An 18,239-nucleotide genomic window follows, 5' to 3' on the forward strand; every position below is an offset into this window, starting at 1 on the left:
TTACATTTACTGATTTTCGAACATTGTACGATCCTTGCATCCCTGGGATGAATCCCACTTGGTCATGGTGTATGATCTTTTTAATGTATTGTTGGATGCAGTTTACCAATATTTTGTTGAGGATTTTAGCATCTATGTTCATCAGGGATATTGGCCTGAAGTTTTCCTTCTTTGTTTTGTGTTTATCTGGTTTTGGGATTAGGATGATGTTGGCTTCATAAAAAGAGTTTGGGAGTCTTCCATCTTGTTTTTGTTCTGGAATAATCTGTGAATGATAGGGGTTAGCTCATCCTTAAATGGTTTGTAAAATTCTGCTGTGAAACCTTCTGGCCCAGGGCTTTTGTCAGGAGCTTTTTGATTACTGTTTCAATTTCATCTGCTGTTATTGGTCTGTTCAGGCTTTCTGATTCTTCTTCATTGAGTTATGGGACATTATATTTTTCTTTCTTTTTTTAATGATTTTTAAAAGATTTTACTTATTTATTTTTAGAGAGGGACATTATATTTTTCTACAAATTTGTGCATTTCACCCAGGTTTTTAAATTTCTTGGCATATAGTTGTTGGTTGTAACTTATTATAATCCTTTGTATTTCTGTGATTTCAGTTGTAATCTCTCCTCTTTCATTTCTGATTGTGTTTATTTGGGCCCTTTCTCTTTTTTTCTTGATGATTCTCCTTAGAGGCTTGTTGGTTTTATTTATCTTTTTAAAGAACCAGCTCCTGGATTCATTGATCCTTACAATTGTGCTGTTAGTCTCTATGTCATTTAATTCTGCTCTGATCTTGGTTATTTCCTTCCTTCTGCTTGCTCTGGGCTGTCTTTGTTGTTTTTCCTCGAGTTCTTGTAGAGATAGGGTTAGGTTGTTTGTTTGAAAAATTTCTATCTTTTTTAGGTATGCCTGTATCGCTATGAACTTCTCTCTCAGGACTTCCTTCACTGTGTCCCATATGTTTTGGGTTGTCGTGAGTTTATTTATTTTAATTTTTTAAAGTATATTTTATTAATTATGCTATTACAGTTGCCCCATTACCTGCCCTTCATTCCCCTCCACCCTGCACACCCTTTCCCACCCACATTGCCCCCCTTTAGTTCATGTCCAGGTGTCATAACTTCTTTAGTTTATGCATTTCCCATACTATTCTTGCCCTCCCCTTGCCTATTTTCTACATACCATCTATGCTACTTATTCTCTGTACCTTTTCCCCCTCTCTCCTCCTCCCACTACCCTGTTGCTAACCCTCCAGGTGATTTCCATTTCTGTCCTTCTGTTCCTGTTCTAGTTGTTTGCTTAGTTTGTTTTTGTTTTTGGTATGGTTGTTAATAATTGTGAGTTTGCTGTCATTTTACTATACATGTTTTTTTATCTTCTTTTTCTTAGATAAGTCCTTTTAACATTTCATAAAATAAGGGCTTGGTGATGATGAACTCTTTGAACTTGACCTTACCTGGGAAGCACTTTATCTGCCCTTCCATTCTAAATGAAAGCTTTGCTGGATAGAACAATTTGGGATGTAGCTTTTTGCCTTTCATGACTTGGAATACTTCTTTCCAGCCCCTTCTTGCCTGCAAAATCTCTTTGGAGAAATCAGCTGACAGTCTGATGGGAACTCCTTTGTAGGTTACTGTCTTCTTATCTCTTGCTGCTTCTAGGATTCTGTTCTTCATTTTTACCTTGGCTAATGTAATTATGTGACTTGGTGTGTTTCTTCTTGGGTCCAACCTCTTTGGGATTCTCTGAGCTTCTTGGGCTTCCTGGAAGTCTATTTCCTTTGCCAGAATGGGGAAGTTCTCCTTCATTATTTGTTCAAATAAGTTTTCCACTTGTTTCTCTTCCTCTTCTCCTTCTGGTGCCCCTATAATTTGGATGTTGGAATGTTTAAAGATGTCCTGGAGGTTCCTAACCTTCTTCTCATTTTTTTGAATTCTTATTTGTTCATTCTTTTCTGATTGCATATTTGTTTCTTCCTTCTGGTCCACTCCATTGATACGAGACCCAGCTTTCATTCCATCACTGTTGGTTCCCTGTGCATTTTTCTTCATTTCACTTATGGTAGCCTTCATTTTTTCACCTAATTTAAGACCAAAATCAACCAATTCTGTGAGCATTCTGATCACAAGTGCTTTGAACTGTGTATCTGATAGGTTGGCTATCTCTCGGCCACTTAAAAGTATTGATCCTGAGGCTTTTAATTCTGTTTGAGCCATCTTTTTTTTTTCTTTTGGTCTGGTCATACCTGTTACATACGAGGGGTGGAGCCTTAGGTGTTCACCAGGGTGTGGCACCCCAGTTGCTGAGTTGTGATGTTGTATGTTGGGGTGGGGTCTGAGAGGGAACAATGGTTTTTGCTCAGCTCTCCGTGGGATCTCCGTCTCTTCTGCCCCTGCCCCTGCCCCTGAGCTGACTGGACCCCTCTGGTGCCAATTCCCATGTGGGTGGACTTGTGCCCCCTGTGGGTCTTTCCAACAACCTCTCCTGTGAGGCTGGAAGCCTCTCCCTGCACCTCAACCACCACAGGTGTTTTCAATCTGTGCCCCAAGGCTCTATTTACTAGCTCCAGGATCCTGAGTTGTGCGCAGTGTTTTGCTTCACAATCACCACCTCGCTTGGTCTGCTGGTTGCCACTCCACCCCAGATGCCTTATACACCCAGTCCCAATGCTCTCTGCTCTCTGCACCACGACCCAAGCCCGGCTGCCTGACTCTGCCTCTCCTAGGGGTCTGTGTGAATGTATCACAATGTATCACATTGTATAACAACTCCTTGGTTGTCCAACTTCCATACAGTTCAATTTTCTGTCACTTCTGGTTGTTATTCTGTTTCTAAATTATTGTCGTCCCTATCTTGGTTGTGAGAGGAGGCACAGTGTGTCTACCTATGCTTCCATCTTGGCGGGAAGTCTCATGAGTTCATTTTCATTTGTTTCCAGAAACTTTTTGATTTCTTCCCTAATGTCACTCTTAACCCATTCGTTGTTTAATAGCATGTTATTCAATCTCCATGAGTTTGAGAGTGTTTTTTTTTCCTTGAGTTTTGTTTCTAGTTTCAGTCCCTTGTCATTAGAGAAAATGCTTGGTATGATTTCAATTTTCTTGAATTTGTTGAGACTTGTTTTGTGTCCTATCATGTGGTCTGTCTTTGAAAATGTTCCATGTGCATTTGAAAATAGTGTGTATTTTGTTTCTTTGGGATGAAGGGCTTATATATATCAGTTAAGTTCATTTCATCTAGGGCATTGTTCAATGCCACAATATCTTTGTTGATATTTTGTTTGGAAGATCTATCTATTTTTGACAGTGGGGTATTAAAATCCCCTACTATAATTGTGTTGCTGTCAATATTTTTCTTGAAGTCCTCCAAGATTTTCTTTATGTATTTGGGTGCTCCTATTTTGGGTGCATATATATTTACAATGTTTATGTCTTCTTAATGGATTCTTCCCTTGAGTATTATGAAATGTCCTACTGAGTCTCCTTTTATAGCCTTGGTTTTGAAGTGTATTTATTCTAAAACTCTCCTAAACTTACAAGAATTGCAAGTACAGTATAAGAATGTTTTTTCTTGAATCATTTGAAAATAAATTGCTGGCCCAATACTGATGGCCAGAGTATATTTCCTGTAAACAATAACATTCTTTTATATAATCATAATACCTATACAAAATTGGGAAATTAATATTGACATATTACTGATAGCTAATCCTCAAACCACATTCAAGTTTCTCCAGTTTCCCCAATAATGACCATTATAGCAAAATGACTCAGTTAACAATGAAATGTTGTGTCTAGTCATAATGTCTCTTTAGGGTCTTTTTTTGTCTGGAACAGTTCCCCTTTATTAACTTTGACACTTTTAAAGATTACAGGAGCTGTTTTGTTGATTCTCTCTCAATTTGTGCTTGATAGTTCCTCATGATTAGACTCAGGTTATGAGTCTATGGCAAAGGGATGTTGTACTGTGTTCATTGCATCTGTCAGATGTCACGTGATTTCTATTCATCCTTTACTGATGATATTCACTTAGATCACTTGGATAAGAGAGCCTCTGCTGAACTTATCCACTGTAAAGTTGCTCTTCTTCCCTTTGTAATTTATAACTAGTTGAAGGAGATACTTTGAAATGACATAAATCTCTAATTCTTCATCAGCTTTTAATTTATTCATTGACTTTTATCAGTATGATATTGAGTTTCCTGTTTTATTCAATGGGTCTTAATCTGTCACTATCCTTACTTATTTTGGCTTTTAATTTATCCCAGATTTTGCCATGGGAGTACTTCTGAGCTGAGAGGCCCCCATCATTCTTTGAGCACTTGATTTCTGGCACAAGATATTCCAGGCTCATCTTCTTCTACTTGTCTGCCCAGTCTTGGAGTCAGCCATTCTTGTAAGAAGCTCTGACTCATTTTAGTGGAGAATGATATGATGAAGCCAAGATTTGGGTGCTAGCTGTGCTCACTGGTATTGGAGTGTTATTGCTTGCCAGACTTCTCAGTGGACAAAACTAGGGAGGACAAACACACACATATTCATTTTTGTGTTAATATAAGTGTGTATGCATATATATATTCACATATTTACATTCATCCATATATAAATATGTGGATCTTTACATCTACCTATATAGATGGATCTATCTCTGTATATGTATTGATATTATATCTATCTATATGTTGAGATCTATAAATGTATAGCAAAACATTTAATTTTACTCCAACATTATAGGATTCATTCCAGTCTTCTCTATTTCCATATTTGTATTTTCCTTTCAGAGAATGTGAAACCAGTTTCCATAATACTCATTTCATCAATCCCCTTTGCAAAACCAAGTTCCCATCAACACCCTTCCTTCTCCTATGTCACTGCATCCTCAACATCCTGTTGGGCTACACTCTTGCATGACAGCCCTTTTCACCCCACTTGGGGTTTGACACCCCATGCCAGATCACCCCATGTATGGGTCCCTTCCTCAGTCCACACTAAGAAGTCATCCCCACCCCATGGCACCCATATCCTCTTCTGCATGGGCTTTGACACCAGGCTGAGTCTTGGCAAGGATTTGTCCTCACCCCACTTAGACTTCACACCCTGTGGTCAGCCTTCAAAATTCATGGATGCCATTGTCACATGGCCTGGGTTCTGACTCCCCACTTCTGCCCACACCCACCTGGTGGCCTCCTCACCTTGCTGGTCTCCAATACCCCACACCAGGCCTTTCCTCTAAAGCCTACCTTGCTCAACTGATATACTTGCCTGCAAAGAAGCCTTTGTTATACTCTTGTAAACAACAAAGTAATACATGCATCTAATAAAAATTTGGGCAGTTCCAAGGACCTTGGTTCCCCCCCACGCACCCCTAGTTCCATTTGTATGCATATGCAAATATATGTAAGCACAGGTTTTTCCTATTTTACACAAAAGGAGATTAATCTATATTAATTGGTCTACCACTTTTTTCTTTCCTCATTAAATATATCTTGGAGATGTTTATATGGCAGCACAATGCATTTATTTTAATACTTGCATAACATTTTTCTGTTTCAATTACGAATGAATATTACCCTTATAGTGATGCACATTTTGGCTGATTTTCATCCTTCTTTTTATGGACAATGCTGCACTGTACATCCATGCAGAAATATCTTTGGTTATGTGTCTATTCACATTTTCAATTTTTAAAAGCTTATTTAGTTTTAAAACCAAATAGCTTAAGTAAACAAGAATGTGAAATGCAGACTCCTTAAAAGCATTATATGCTGTCTTAACTGTGAATTTGTTTTGTGCCATTGAATGTAAGGTTAAAAGGGCATAAAAGATCATTTTGTTCAGACACCAGATTCTGCATACATCTGTCTTTATAATAGAAAGGAAGTTCTAGAGGGAAAAGTCAGAGCAATTTACTGACAAAGCCAGAACTGGCACCCAGGTGTCTGGGGAGCTGCACACAGGGGTGAATACCACAGGAACATCCTCCAGGAATGGCAGTCTCACCAACCTCCAGAGTCCTTGCACCTACCTCTTCCTGGGACTGCAGTGTTCACACTCACAGACCCTTTGAGTTCATGCCTGCACTTTACTCATCGACAGAGTGGACCCTGCAATTGAAATCAAGTTAAACTTTCCTCCTGTTCTTCCTGCCTTCTAGGGCTAAATCAATGACTTTGTTTTCAGCAGTTAATTATCTTTATCATCCCCAAATATATCACATGTAATGAATGAAAGACCATATCAATAAGAAAGAGGAAGATCAATAAAAATAAAACTGAAAACAGGACCTTACAGATGAAGCCAGTAAAGAGGATAAAAAAAATAAAACAAAACAAAATGAGGTAAAAGTGGTTTAAAAGGGCACATTACTTTATAACAATTGAGAGAAATGTCAACTGGGGTACCAAATATATGAGAGATAAATTGGGGGGTTAGGAGATATATGAATTTCTTAGATAGGATTTGGAATAAGAAAAACTTAGAAATATTAAGGAGAAGAGAGAAGTAAATGTACTGACTTCTCCTCCTCTTCCTTAAATAATTTATTAATGTGTCAAGTTATTTCCCACTAAATCTTCTTAAATCTCAAACTGTGCAGATATATATTACTCCTCTCAACTAAATACGGAGAAAAAATTAACACAAGGTATATCCTCAGAAGGGAAAACTCCCATCACAGTGAAACAATTATTTAATAAATTGAACTAAATTACCAAAGTCCTCAACTTAACTTATGAAAAAGGAGATATATATATTCTTAAAACATTTTTAATACATATCTGAAGTTAATCCTTCATATCTCATATCATAGATATAGTAACCTGCAGGAATGTTTAAGTACATTATTTTACAACTCTGAAATACACCAACTCAAGTTTCTGATGTTTCTTAAGATGATAACAGCCTCAGGGGACTGCACTATTCCTTGTGGTTTTCTTTCACCCTGCCACACACTTATAAATAATTCCTTCATTAAACCCTCTTTGAATTACCCCAATTCCTGTGTGCCACCTGTTTCCTGGGGGACCCTTGCTGATACAGAGTGTGGATATGCAGTGTCCTTTCAAGGAGAGCTTGATAGGTAAGAATAGAGGAAGCAACTGAATAAAGTCATATCTTTTCTTTTAATCTGTTAGAACGTGTATGCATCATATTATGTTACTTAGAGTAAAAAAACATAAAGCCATATTTTAAAAAATTCTTATAATGACATCTGGTCCAGCTCTACTTGCTGAGATTAGGAGTAGGTCTCTAGATCTTCTGTGGGCTTGCAAGGTCCAGGAGAAAGGGACACACCTTGAATTTCTGTCCCTGACCTTTACTAAGGCAGTAGTTCCTTCACCAGAGCATTATGATCCTTCTGAAGGAAGGCCTCCTTACTTCTTAACTCAGCCCATGGTTCCTTTGATGAGGCTCTTGAGTTCCCAGAGACCTCCCCACAGCTACTCCACCAAAGTCCTGCACCTCTTGGGATGGCCCATGCCTCAGGTGACTACCACATGCAGATATGGCAGCATTCCTTCTCTTTCCATTCCTCACCGTCACTGGCTTAGGCAACCAAAATGGAATCTCAATGGATTCCAGATGGATGGGAAAAACATACAGTATTTTCTTCAAGATCATATTCCAAGGAGCATCAAGATGTAATTCTAACAATGGATATGATCGCATCACTCTTCTGTTACATCATTAACTTACTTTGGCTTTAAAACATAAGTATGAAATAAAGGAACTCTTTCTTTACCTTCCCTTTGGTCCTTCCTCACCCAAAACTATCTATATTCTAACTTCATGGAGGTACTGATCAACCCTGAATGCAACACTAACAGAAGAACTAAAATTAATGTCTTTGGTATATATCTCATTTAATACATATAACTGACAGGGAGGTGGAGGTTCTAACACATTAAGTGGCTTACCCAAGGTTTTGTTACTGGACTTTGAATAGGCCTTGAATACCAGGTTCTTGAGTCTCAGTGTCATAAAAATGAGCACTGATTTCAATATAAGATCAAGCAGACAGAATTTGTTGAAAAGAGCTTGGGCACAAGGGAGTTGACCAGAAAAGGGAAGTCTAGCTCCCTGAGGGGTTCTTATGGATGGCTCACACAGATGTCTTAAGGTGGTTGTGGGGCTTGGGAATGAGGATGAAGTCAGTTGTCACATGATCATTATCTGGTGGCAGTTGAGCCTGCCATGATCACAAGTTGTTTCCCATTGGTCAGTGAGCCTGTAAAATAATGCTTGCATACATATCCTTGTTACCATTTAATTGCCAAAATGACTACTGTATTTTTCAGAACATGATATTAAGAAAGGTGTTATTGGTTTTTCAGGGTTCTTTGTGAGGGTACTTGATTTGAAGTTCCAACAAACCAGCAGCTGCAGTTGCTGCAATTCTGTCTTCAACCTCACAATGTTTCCATTGGCCAAAACATGCTAAGTTGCCTCCTAGTTCAAAGCATCCAGCAAATGATAGCAAGGCAAATTCACCTGATTTCCATGACAAATATGGTGATGCTGTATTAGCTAGTAGAGCCACTTTTTGTGTTGCTACAGGGACATACACAGCAATACAAATTGGAATAGAATGGAACCTGTCCCTTCTTGGCAGAGTCACCCTAAAGGAATAGAGAGATCAGTAGTCAACCCAGCTTATGTAATAATGAATTGTCTCAATACCAACTCATAATTGATGCCAAGTGAAAGCACTATGCACACATTAAAATGTCACATGATTAAAGAAACAAACTACATTTGAAACCTTAAAAAAAGATGTTATCATCATGCATTCTTTCCTTTCATTATGTGGTTAGGTTAGTTTCAACTACAGAATTTTACTGAAAGCAAGGAGTCACAGTCAGGCCTCTGAGATGGTGTTCTTTCAATCAAGGTGGAGTCCAGTGTTACCCTACACTGTTCCAGTTTGAGAGCTAATAAGTGGTGGAGAAATTTCTGGGGGGAGGGGGGCAGTGTTTCTGACATAGCATGACCACCAAGGTTCAGAGGTACCACTGGTGAAGCTCTTCTGCTCAAATGTTCTTTCCCATGTTCTCCACCTGGTAGAACCATTTACTTCTTTTGAGCCAAGTCTAGATGTTCATCTTCCCTGAGCTCTTCCATGGCTACAGTAAATAGGGTTGGTTCCTTCTCTCCCTCAGACCCTACAGTGTGTTGGCACCTTCCTATCACAGTTCTTATTGTATGACATCCCCGTTACCTGCATTTGTACGAGTCTATAATTTCTAATTGCAGGAGGTTTCTTGCACTGGCCTGGTAAGTATAAGATGCTCTATCAACTTTTGAGAATGTAAGAAAGGAATAGATATAACATATGCTTTGCCTTATAGAAAAGTTTATAACCATATACTATATAATCATGTCAAATAATGGGATGTGCCATATGTACATAATACTGGGAATAAAAGATTTATTAAAATGTCAGTGAAAAATAACATTTAATGAAAATAATATTAAAATAGTGCATTATGCACAAGTAATAGTGCACAAGTACATTATGCCATATGGTTCTGAGATATAAACTTATTTCCCAAAATTGATCCAGAATATAGAATTCCTGAATTAAGCTAAAAAAGCTTAGCAAAAAAGGTGGGTTATTTTCACAACAAAAAGATATAAAACAGAAAGAACAGCCTTGTGAAAACCAAAAAAAAAAAAAGAAAAGAAAGATGAACCATTTAGTCCTGGTTAAAGTTGCTCAGCTGGTTGGAGTGTCATTCTATAAACTGAAGGGTTGCGTATTTGATTCCTGATCAGGGTACATGCCTGGGTTGCTGGTTTAGTCCCCAGTTGGGGCTCGTGCAAGAGGCAGCCTATTGATGTTTCTCTCTCTTGTGTCAATATTTTTCTTCCTCTCCCTCTCCCTTTCTCCTTCCCTTCCTCTCTCTCTAAAATCAATAAACATGTCCACTGATGAGGATACAGAAAAGAAGATTAACCATTTAATATCGAAGGTGACTTCTCAAAGACTCAACTCAAAAAATAATTTTTAAAAGTGGACTATACTGGTTATATATTATTTTTATGGTAATTGAGATTAATAAGAATTAGTAGAAAGTAACAGGGTATAAAACTGTTATTTTCAGTGTTTAATCTAAAGTTTTTAAAACTGAATTAAAATATAGGATCCAGCAGAAGTAACATCTGCTTCAGTGTGCTTAATAGGGTAATAATATGGGGCAATAAATAATAATTTATAGTTTTAATTTGAACATTTCACCTGAAATGCCATATGGTGTGCTTGAGTGAGGTATTGTTATGTTATAGAATTTTATGATTTTGTCATAAAAAATTTTGTAATAAAAAAGAGACATATTTGTTCTGGACCCTGTATATTAAGAGCTGCATATTAGAGACTCAAAGTGTATAGTACTAGTAAAATTTCACTTGAGACATGAGGAATAAAATGCTCTCTTTTTGAGGTATAAAATAAAATTTATTCACCCCTCAACGCAATATGAGCCACAGTATAAATACAATTCTACGGTTTTCTCTGTGTACATTTGTAGATAAACTATAGCACTGAGAAGCTAATGTCAAATTGAAACACTAAAGTAGTAATTATTACAAAGATATACGATTCAAAATTCAATACTCTGTCTTTCCACTGGTTAATCATGAAATAAAAACCGACAATTCAAAAAAGCAGAATTGTCAATTTCAGAAGTTTATGAACAGTGGTCCAGCAGTTAGAAAACAGAAATGCTGTTGACTACAAAACAAGATCTGTTTATAAAAGAACTGAAGGTGATAATTTATAAATATTTCACTTAATGAAAGAGTAAGAGAATGAAGGAAGATTATTTTAATTTTGCATATATATAAATCAGTTAATTTCAAGAACCTTCTTAAAAGTAACCAAGTAGAAAACGGGTATATTTTTACTGAGAAACTAAGTCCCTGAGCTAATTACCATAAAGTGAATGTAAACTGAAGCTGGGGCTTCCTTAGCTCGCACCTTCACCCTCCCTTTGGTATCAAAAAGAAGACTTCAGGCCGACCTTCATTAGGTGAACTGAGCTAAATATAACTCTTTGAGACCTCTCAGTGGAGTTTATTTGGCTGGTGGGATTAAGTCCGCCTTGAAGGTACCTTGCTGGTTTTAGTCTAGCAGATTACTCATGTGCCACAATCCACCCCAATTTCAATAAGAAAAACACACCAAGCAGCAGTTGCCCTTGGGCTCCCCGCCCCAAAAATGCCAAATTACTTAAAAATGCCAAATCTCAGGAGGAAGAGTTCTGAAGGCTTCTACTCTCTGGTGTGCTGTGTCTGGAGCTGCTTTCCGCTGAAACTGACCTGACACTGGAGTGGAAGGTCCACTTGGTGGAAGCACACAAGTGTGCTTTGCATTGTTGCTATGACCGTCTTTTGGCTTTCACAAACCTGGAAGAAGATGTTATTTAGGAATCCAGCTTCATGAGCTACCCAGCCTATTTAAGCCTCCTTTCTTTGTTTCAAAAAAGGAAGATAATAAGAGCACCTGTTTAAAGGTTTGTTGTGAAGAGTAGATGAAACAAGTGATCTGTGGAAATATGGTGCTTTGTTAATAAAGTAATTAATGTTAGCTTTTGCTATCACCATCATCAAATGAGACAGGGAATGGGAAGAATTTGTAAAACAAAGAATGGCCCTCATGATCATCGTTATTGTTACCACTCTCCTCAGGCCCTCTGCTTCTTCATCCAAACCAGCTGACCTTGTGTTTTCTCTGGCACACCCATACTTTCTCCTATCTTCAGTATCTAGAGCATAATGTTGATAACTTTTGCTATGGAATTGTATAAAGATGAGACTGACTCTATCATTTACCAGCTAAGTAACTTTGAGAAACTGATTTCATCTTTCTGAGCCTGTTTACCCTCCTGAACAACGAGGATAGTAATAAGACTTTTCTCCATATGTTGTTTATGAGAGTGTGTGCAGAGTGAGAACTCACCAGATGTTAGTTCTTATAATATTAATATTGCTATTCGTATCTTCCCCACCTCAAATCTACTTTCTTTAAGGTTCAGTTTAAAAATCTTCATTCATCCACACACCCATTCTCTCATGTAAACACATTCTCATGTCTTCTTCCTGCTCTGGGAGATTAAGGAATGAACTGGACATAGCTCCTGGTATCAAGGAGCTCCTAGTATGGGAACAGAAACAGGGATAGTGCAATGTAGATTTATAAGTGGCCAAAGAAGCACTTATTTTAAAGATGGTGTTAATTTCACCTAGGAAAAATTTAGGAAAAGAGACAATGTGTGTACATCATGATTAGAAGCATGAACTTGCTTGCTGCAGAAATCTGGAGTTAAATCTCTAATTAGCTAAATATCTTTGGATAAATAATAATATTCGTTCTGAGCCTCAGTTTATTCATCTGTAAAATAGGGATAATTGTAGAACCTACATGATAAAAGGTGAAGCAAAGATTATATATGGAAATGCACTTAAAAGTGTCAGAAGTTTCAATAAATCTTAGCTATTAGTAGTAGTAATGCTATTAAAAATAGGTGATGTCATCATTAAGCCTGGTGATGGGGACACTGAATTATGAGAAGGACTTGTACACAGGCTGGAGAAGGAGAAGAGGCAAGGAGAAAAACTCAGAAGTGACAAAGAAGGGGATGTTTGCAGGAACCAGTGAGTGGCTCAGTTTGGCCTCTTTAAACACTATAGTGTGTAGTGAGAGTGAGAGCCTGACCTGGTTTGCCTGGAACTGAAGGTTCTCTTAGGAAGCAGTACTTTCAATGCTAAAACTGGCTAAGTTTTGGGGAAACCAGGGTGAGTTGACCTCCTACACTTAGAGGGCTGTGGCCCAGCAAATAAGGGTCTTGAAAGCCATGTCAAGAGGTTTAGGCTGTATTTGTAGGCAATAGGAAGTTCTGGACACTTCTTGAATAAGGGACTAAGAGTTAAGAAGGCAATACATCTACAAAATGAAAGTTTTATCTCTCATCCCAACCAAATCAGTCTCCTCATTTTTTCTCCCATAGTCCTTTATTTGTATTTGTACTTCGGCATTTATCACACAGTCTATCTTAAAGATTTGTGTGTTCCCATAATTTTACAATATAATGTCCTTGATATTAAGACTGGATCTTTGCTGTTTTACCTTAATGTTGTCTTGTATAAAATATTAGCTCAATATGTATTGAATTAAATTGATAAAACCTATAATTCTATAAAATACAATATTAATTGACATTCGTGATTTATCTCAATTCAAAATTTAACACAAGGTTTCTGTTTTCATAGTAATTATTCTTCTGGTGACACATAAAATCAATTATTAAAATATTGATTAGCAAACCTACACAAAAAAATAATCCTCTGTAAAATCTAAGGGGGTATTCTTCCCCTCTTGATAATTTTTAAATTAGAGAAATTATTTCAACTCATTCATTCATTCTACCAGCAAATGCAGCTTAGTAATACTAGGTGCTGGTTCCTGTCCTGGAGCTTGAGGTACAGATAAGGAATTGAGGTTCTGCACCTTAGAGGGTGGCCAGTCTAATCCCTGAAAGACAGATCAATGGGTGGAGTTTTCATGTAAAGTTCAAGTAAGCCTTATGTCATTTTCAAATGCTGAACTCCCCCCATGGAAATGTCTAAGTACTATCAAATCAAAGAATCAAGTAAAAAGCAGTTCTTTATTTTAATGCATATGGAACTATGAAGGAAACAAAGATATATCAGCCAGTGAGGATAATATATGATGGTATGGCTTTTTTTTAAAGATTTATTTATTGAGCTTTGGACAGGTAGTTCAGTTGATTAGAGAATTATCTTGATACACCAAAGTTATGGGTGTTATGGATTTGATCCCTAGTCAGGGCATATACAAGAAAAAAACCAATTGAATGCATGGATGGGTGGAACAACAAAATCAATGTTCCCTCTTTTCCTTTTTCTTTCTCTCTCAAATCAATAAATTAAAAAATATATTTAAGATTGATTTATTGATTTGAGAGAGAGAGAAGAAGGGAGGGATGGGGTGGGAAAGAAGGGGTGGAATTGATTTGTTTTTCCACCTACTTATGCCTTCATTGGTTGCTTCTTGTACATTCCCTGACCAGGATTGGACCCACAATCTTGGTATATCATCAAGACAACTCTCTAACCAACTAAGCTACCTGGCTGGGGGGACCTTGATGGTTTTAAAGTAGGGGTTCTAGGTTCAAAAATACATGGGTTCAAATTAGAGCTCTGCATCTCACTCACTTACTTTTGAGAAGATATTAATGATTCTGATCCTTAGTTTCTTTATGTTCAAAGTGGGAATAAAATAGTATCTCATAGGGCTGTTGTAAGAATAAAATGAGGTAATACATTTAAAGCATATAGCACTGTGGACATACTTTATGGAAGGAATATATTTCCAAAGCCCTCAGATAATGTAAGACAGAGCAGGCAAAGAGTGGTGTGTGTTTCTATTCACTGGCTAAAGTGTGCTTTTTAGTAGCCAGTTCATTCATTCATCCATTCACATCATTTATAATCAGTTGGCTGACCAAGATTTGAGACTGAGTGATTCTTGACAAATATTGGTTTCGTGGGTTGATTTGGGTTCCTAGAAGGTAGTTCCTGGGTGAAGATAAGAATGAGAAGAGGCTTAGGAACCTCCAGGACATCTTTAAACGATCCGGCATCTGAATATAGGGGTACCAGAATGAGAAGAGGAAGAGCAACAAGTCTAAAAGTTATTTGAATGAATAATGACGGAGAACTTCCCCATTCTGGCAAAGGAAATAGACTTCCAGGAAGTCCAAGAAGCTCAGAGAGTCCCAAAGAAGTTGGACCCAAGAAGAATCACACCAAGGCACATCATAATTACATTAGCCAAGGTAAAAATGAAGGAGAGAATCCTAGAAGCAACAACAGAAAAGGAGACAGTAACCTACAAAGGAGTTCCCATCAGACTGTCAGCTGATTTCTCCAAAGAGACCTTACAGGCACGAAGGGGATGGAAAGAAGTATTCCAGGTCATGAAAGGTAAGGACCTACATCCAAGATTGCTCTATCCAGCAAAGGTTTCATTTAGAATGGAAGGGCAGATAAAGTGCTTCCCAGGTAAGGTCAAGTTCAAAGAGTTCATCATCACCAAGCCCTTATTTTATGAAATGTTAAAGGGATTTATCTAAGAAAAAGAAGATAAAAAACATGTATAGTAAAATGACAGCAAACTCACAATTATTAAAAACCACACCTAAAACAGAAACAAAAACAAACTAAGCAAACAACTAGAACAGGAACAGAAGGACAGAAATGGATCACCTGGAGGGTTAGCAACAGGGGAGTGGGAGGAGGAGAGAGGGGGAAAAGGTACAGAGAATAAGTAGCATAAATGGTAGGTAGAAAATAAACAGGGTAAGGGCAAGAATAGTATTGGAAATGTAGAAGCTAAAGAAGTTATGACACATGGACATGAACTAAAGGGGGGGAATGTGGGTGGGAGAGGGTGTGCAGGGTGGACAGGAATGAAGGGCAGGTAATGGGACAACTGTAACAGCATAATCAATAAAATATATTAAAAAATTTTTTTAAATCTTAAAAAAAAGAGTATTAAGAAATGGCCCTGGCTGGTGTGGCTTGGTGAATGAGCTCTGGCCTATGAACAAAGGGTTGCTGGTGCGACTCCCAGTCAGGGCACATGCCTGTGTTGAAGGCCAGGTTCCCAGTAGGAGACATGTGAGAAGTAACCACACATTGATATTTCTCTCTCTCTCTTTCTTCTTCCCTCCCCCTTTCTCTAAAAATAAGTAAATAAAATCATTTTAAAAACTGTTTAAAAATGGATATTAAGAAATGGTGTCGAGATCAATACAGAAGGAAAAGAAGCAGCCATAACAAAGGATGCTCTGATGGCTCTTTTTAGGACATGCAATGTTAGGGTTTTCTTAGCCTGCTTTAACCAGTCCTGGGAGGGAAGTGGGTAGGATTAGGGTTAGGCAATCTCTGGAGGGACACTGACCTGAGGCCTGTCAGCCCGTTTCACTCCCAATCAAGTGGGTGAATGAGTCCTGCCAAGGGAATCGCAGCAGTGTTGCACTCCACCATTACAGGACTGTTGTCATGATTTCAGAGGTGGTACATAAAGGAAAGTTTGTATTTTTAAGTGACGTAATTTTAAATTTATGTACATTGTTACCTTACTGTATATGTTCCCTGTTACTACTATTATGCCTCCTTTGGCTAATTCTTAATTACTAACTATAATGTATATAAGCAATTATATAACATTGCTTATCTTATAGCACTTTGATGAAGATTAAAAATCATGTATGTGAGGTACTTTGCAATGATCTTGGCACACCAGCCATTGGAGAGAGAGAACTATGCGCAGCCCTGAGTGGGAGAACCATGCAGCTATGGAAGTGAAGAGAGGATCACAGCTATTGAAGAGGGAGAGAACCATGCAGCTTTAGCAGAGTGAAGACTCCCACGGCCCTGAGGGAGAGAACCACGTGGCTTTGCCAGAGTGGGGACCCCCGCAGCTTTAGAAGGGGGAACCACCACCTGGTTTTAGCAGGGATCCCCGCGATTCAGCTGAGGGTGCTGGGAACCCAAGGAGGTCTCCCAGTCAAGATGGAGTACTAACTGGGAATAACCAGAGGACTGCCTGAGCCATGGACTTCTATTTCCTTTCCTGAGATATGGTACTCTGGACTGGGCAAAGGGGGAAGGAAGGACTGTGTCTGTTTGTGGGTGTTTTAAGGGACTTTAGGATTTTTTGATAAAGACATTAGGTCACTACTTTAAGTTTGTATAGCATTAAATAAACATTTCCTTTCCTTGTCACGAATCTCTGGCATTGAGAGACATCTTTCCTCTGGCGGCGGACATGACGAACCTGGGGGCTTCTTTCAGTAATAGTATATCATCCCAGGCCCCCCTTGTTTGTTCTGTAACAGGAGCTGGGCCCACACCACACAGAATGGTCTCCTACAAATATCTATTTAGAGTTTTATACTTAAAAGAAACTAAATCATATACAATATTTTAAGTTTCTAGAAATTAAAACAAACTTTTTATGAATGTGATGTTATATTAAATTTATAGTCAAGTAATCACTTTTGTTGCTTCATTTTAGGCATTAATTCAGCCAACTCAAAAGTCTTCAGCAAGGAAAAATATCATTTTGTTGTAGCTGTAGCTTGGGAAAGATAAATAATAAGGATGTCACTTACTAAAAGTTAAGAGTCACAAATACTCTCTCTTTACTTCCATTTTATTTAGCTCTAGTCAATTTCACACTCTACACCAGTACTGAACAGGGTAATTGGAAAATGGCAAAATCAATTTGCAGAAGTGAAGTCTTATTTTCTTTTACAACTTCTTCATCCAAGTTGCTATCAGTCTTGTGTTGTGTGGTATTAATATCGACAGTAGCCTGGGCAAAGCTGATAATTGCTCAGTCATTTTCTTAAAGTGGAAATAGAAAAAATAACTCAATGAGATCACGGTGCAATTTTCTAATTTTCCAAAGTTGCTGTTTCATTATCCTTTATCTTTGCTAGAATTTAAATGTAAAGAGTTGTCTGCTCTTAAACAACCATGATTATAGTAATTTCTTTGCGTCTGGTTTATAGATAATAAATGTTAAAATAATAAAGCTCTAAATGTCTAATTTGAACTAAATATAATCCTTCGAATGTTTTGGTTTGCTGTTTCAGTTTTCATCCTTACTAAATTTTATTGTAAACTGAAAATGTATAAATAATTACTTCAGTATTTAATACCTTAAGAAGAAAACTGGTTTACTTTTGGGGCTGTCTTCCTTGATTGACAGTGGAATTTTATTAAATTTCAAATTAAATCTATTTGAAAACAAAGCTGTAGGCTTTGGTTATTTAGTATTAACCCTGAAACAAGCTGTCCTTTGCATTCTTAAAGATCATTGAGAATGAATAATATGGGACTATTGGCTCAATTTTTACACACTTCTACTTATTGTTTTTTAAACTCATTTTTAATAATGAAGAAGTCTTTAGTATATAATGCAATCTGAGCATTAGAATGAAGTCATTTGCAGGTCCTAAAAATGGAAACCTTGTAATTACAAATCTTCACTTTTTTCCTATTTATATTTAGATTGTTCTTTGTCCTTTGTACTCTGTCTATCCCCAACTCCACAAATTTGTATGAGTCAAAGAACCAGAAAACTTTATTTTAGTTAATTAAACAGTATTGCCAAGTCTCTTTACTAATGAGGGGAGAGTTAAATGAAAAAATTGGCAA

The 18,239-nt window shown here is 37.5% G+C and overlaps 1 pseudogene; it reads left to right on the forward strand.

Moving 5' to 3' along the window:
• Positions 1 to 8,320: 8,320 nt before the first annotated feature.
• On the forward strand, positions 8,321 to 8,632 carry LOC114502100 (annotated as a pseudogene).
• Positions 8,633 to 18,239: the final 9,607 nt, after the last annotated feature.

This window comes from Phyllostomus discolor, chromosome 7 (genome assembly GCF_004126475.2).
Source record: "Phyllostomus discolor isolate MPI-MPIP mPhyDis1 chromosome 7, mPhyDis1.pri.v3, whole genome shotgun sequence".
NCBI classification, from domain to species: Eukaryota; Metazoa; Chordata; class Mammalia; order Chiroptera; family Phyllostomidae; genus Phyllostomus; species Phyllostomus discolor.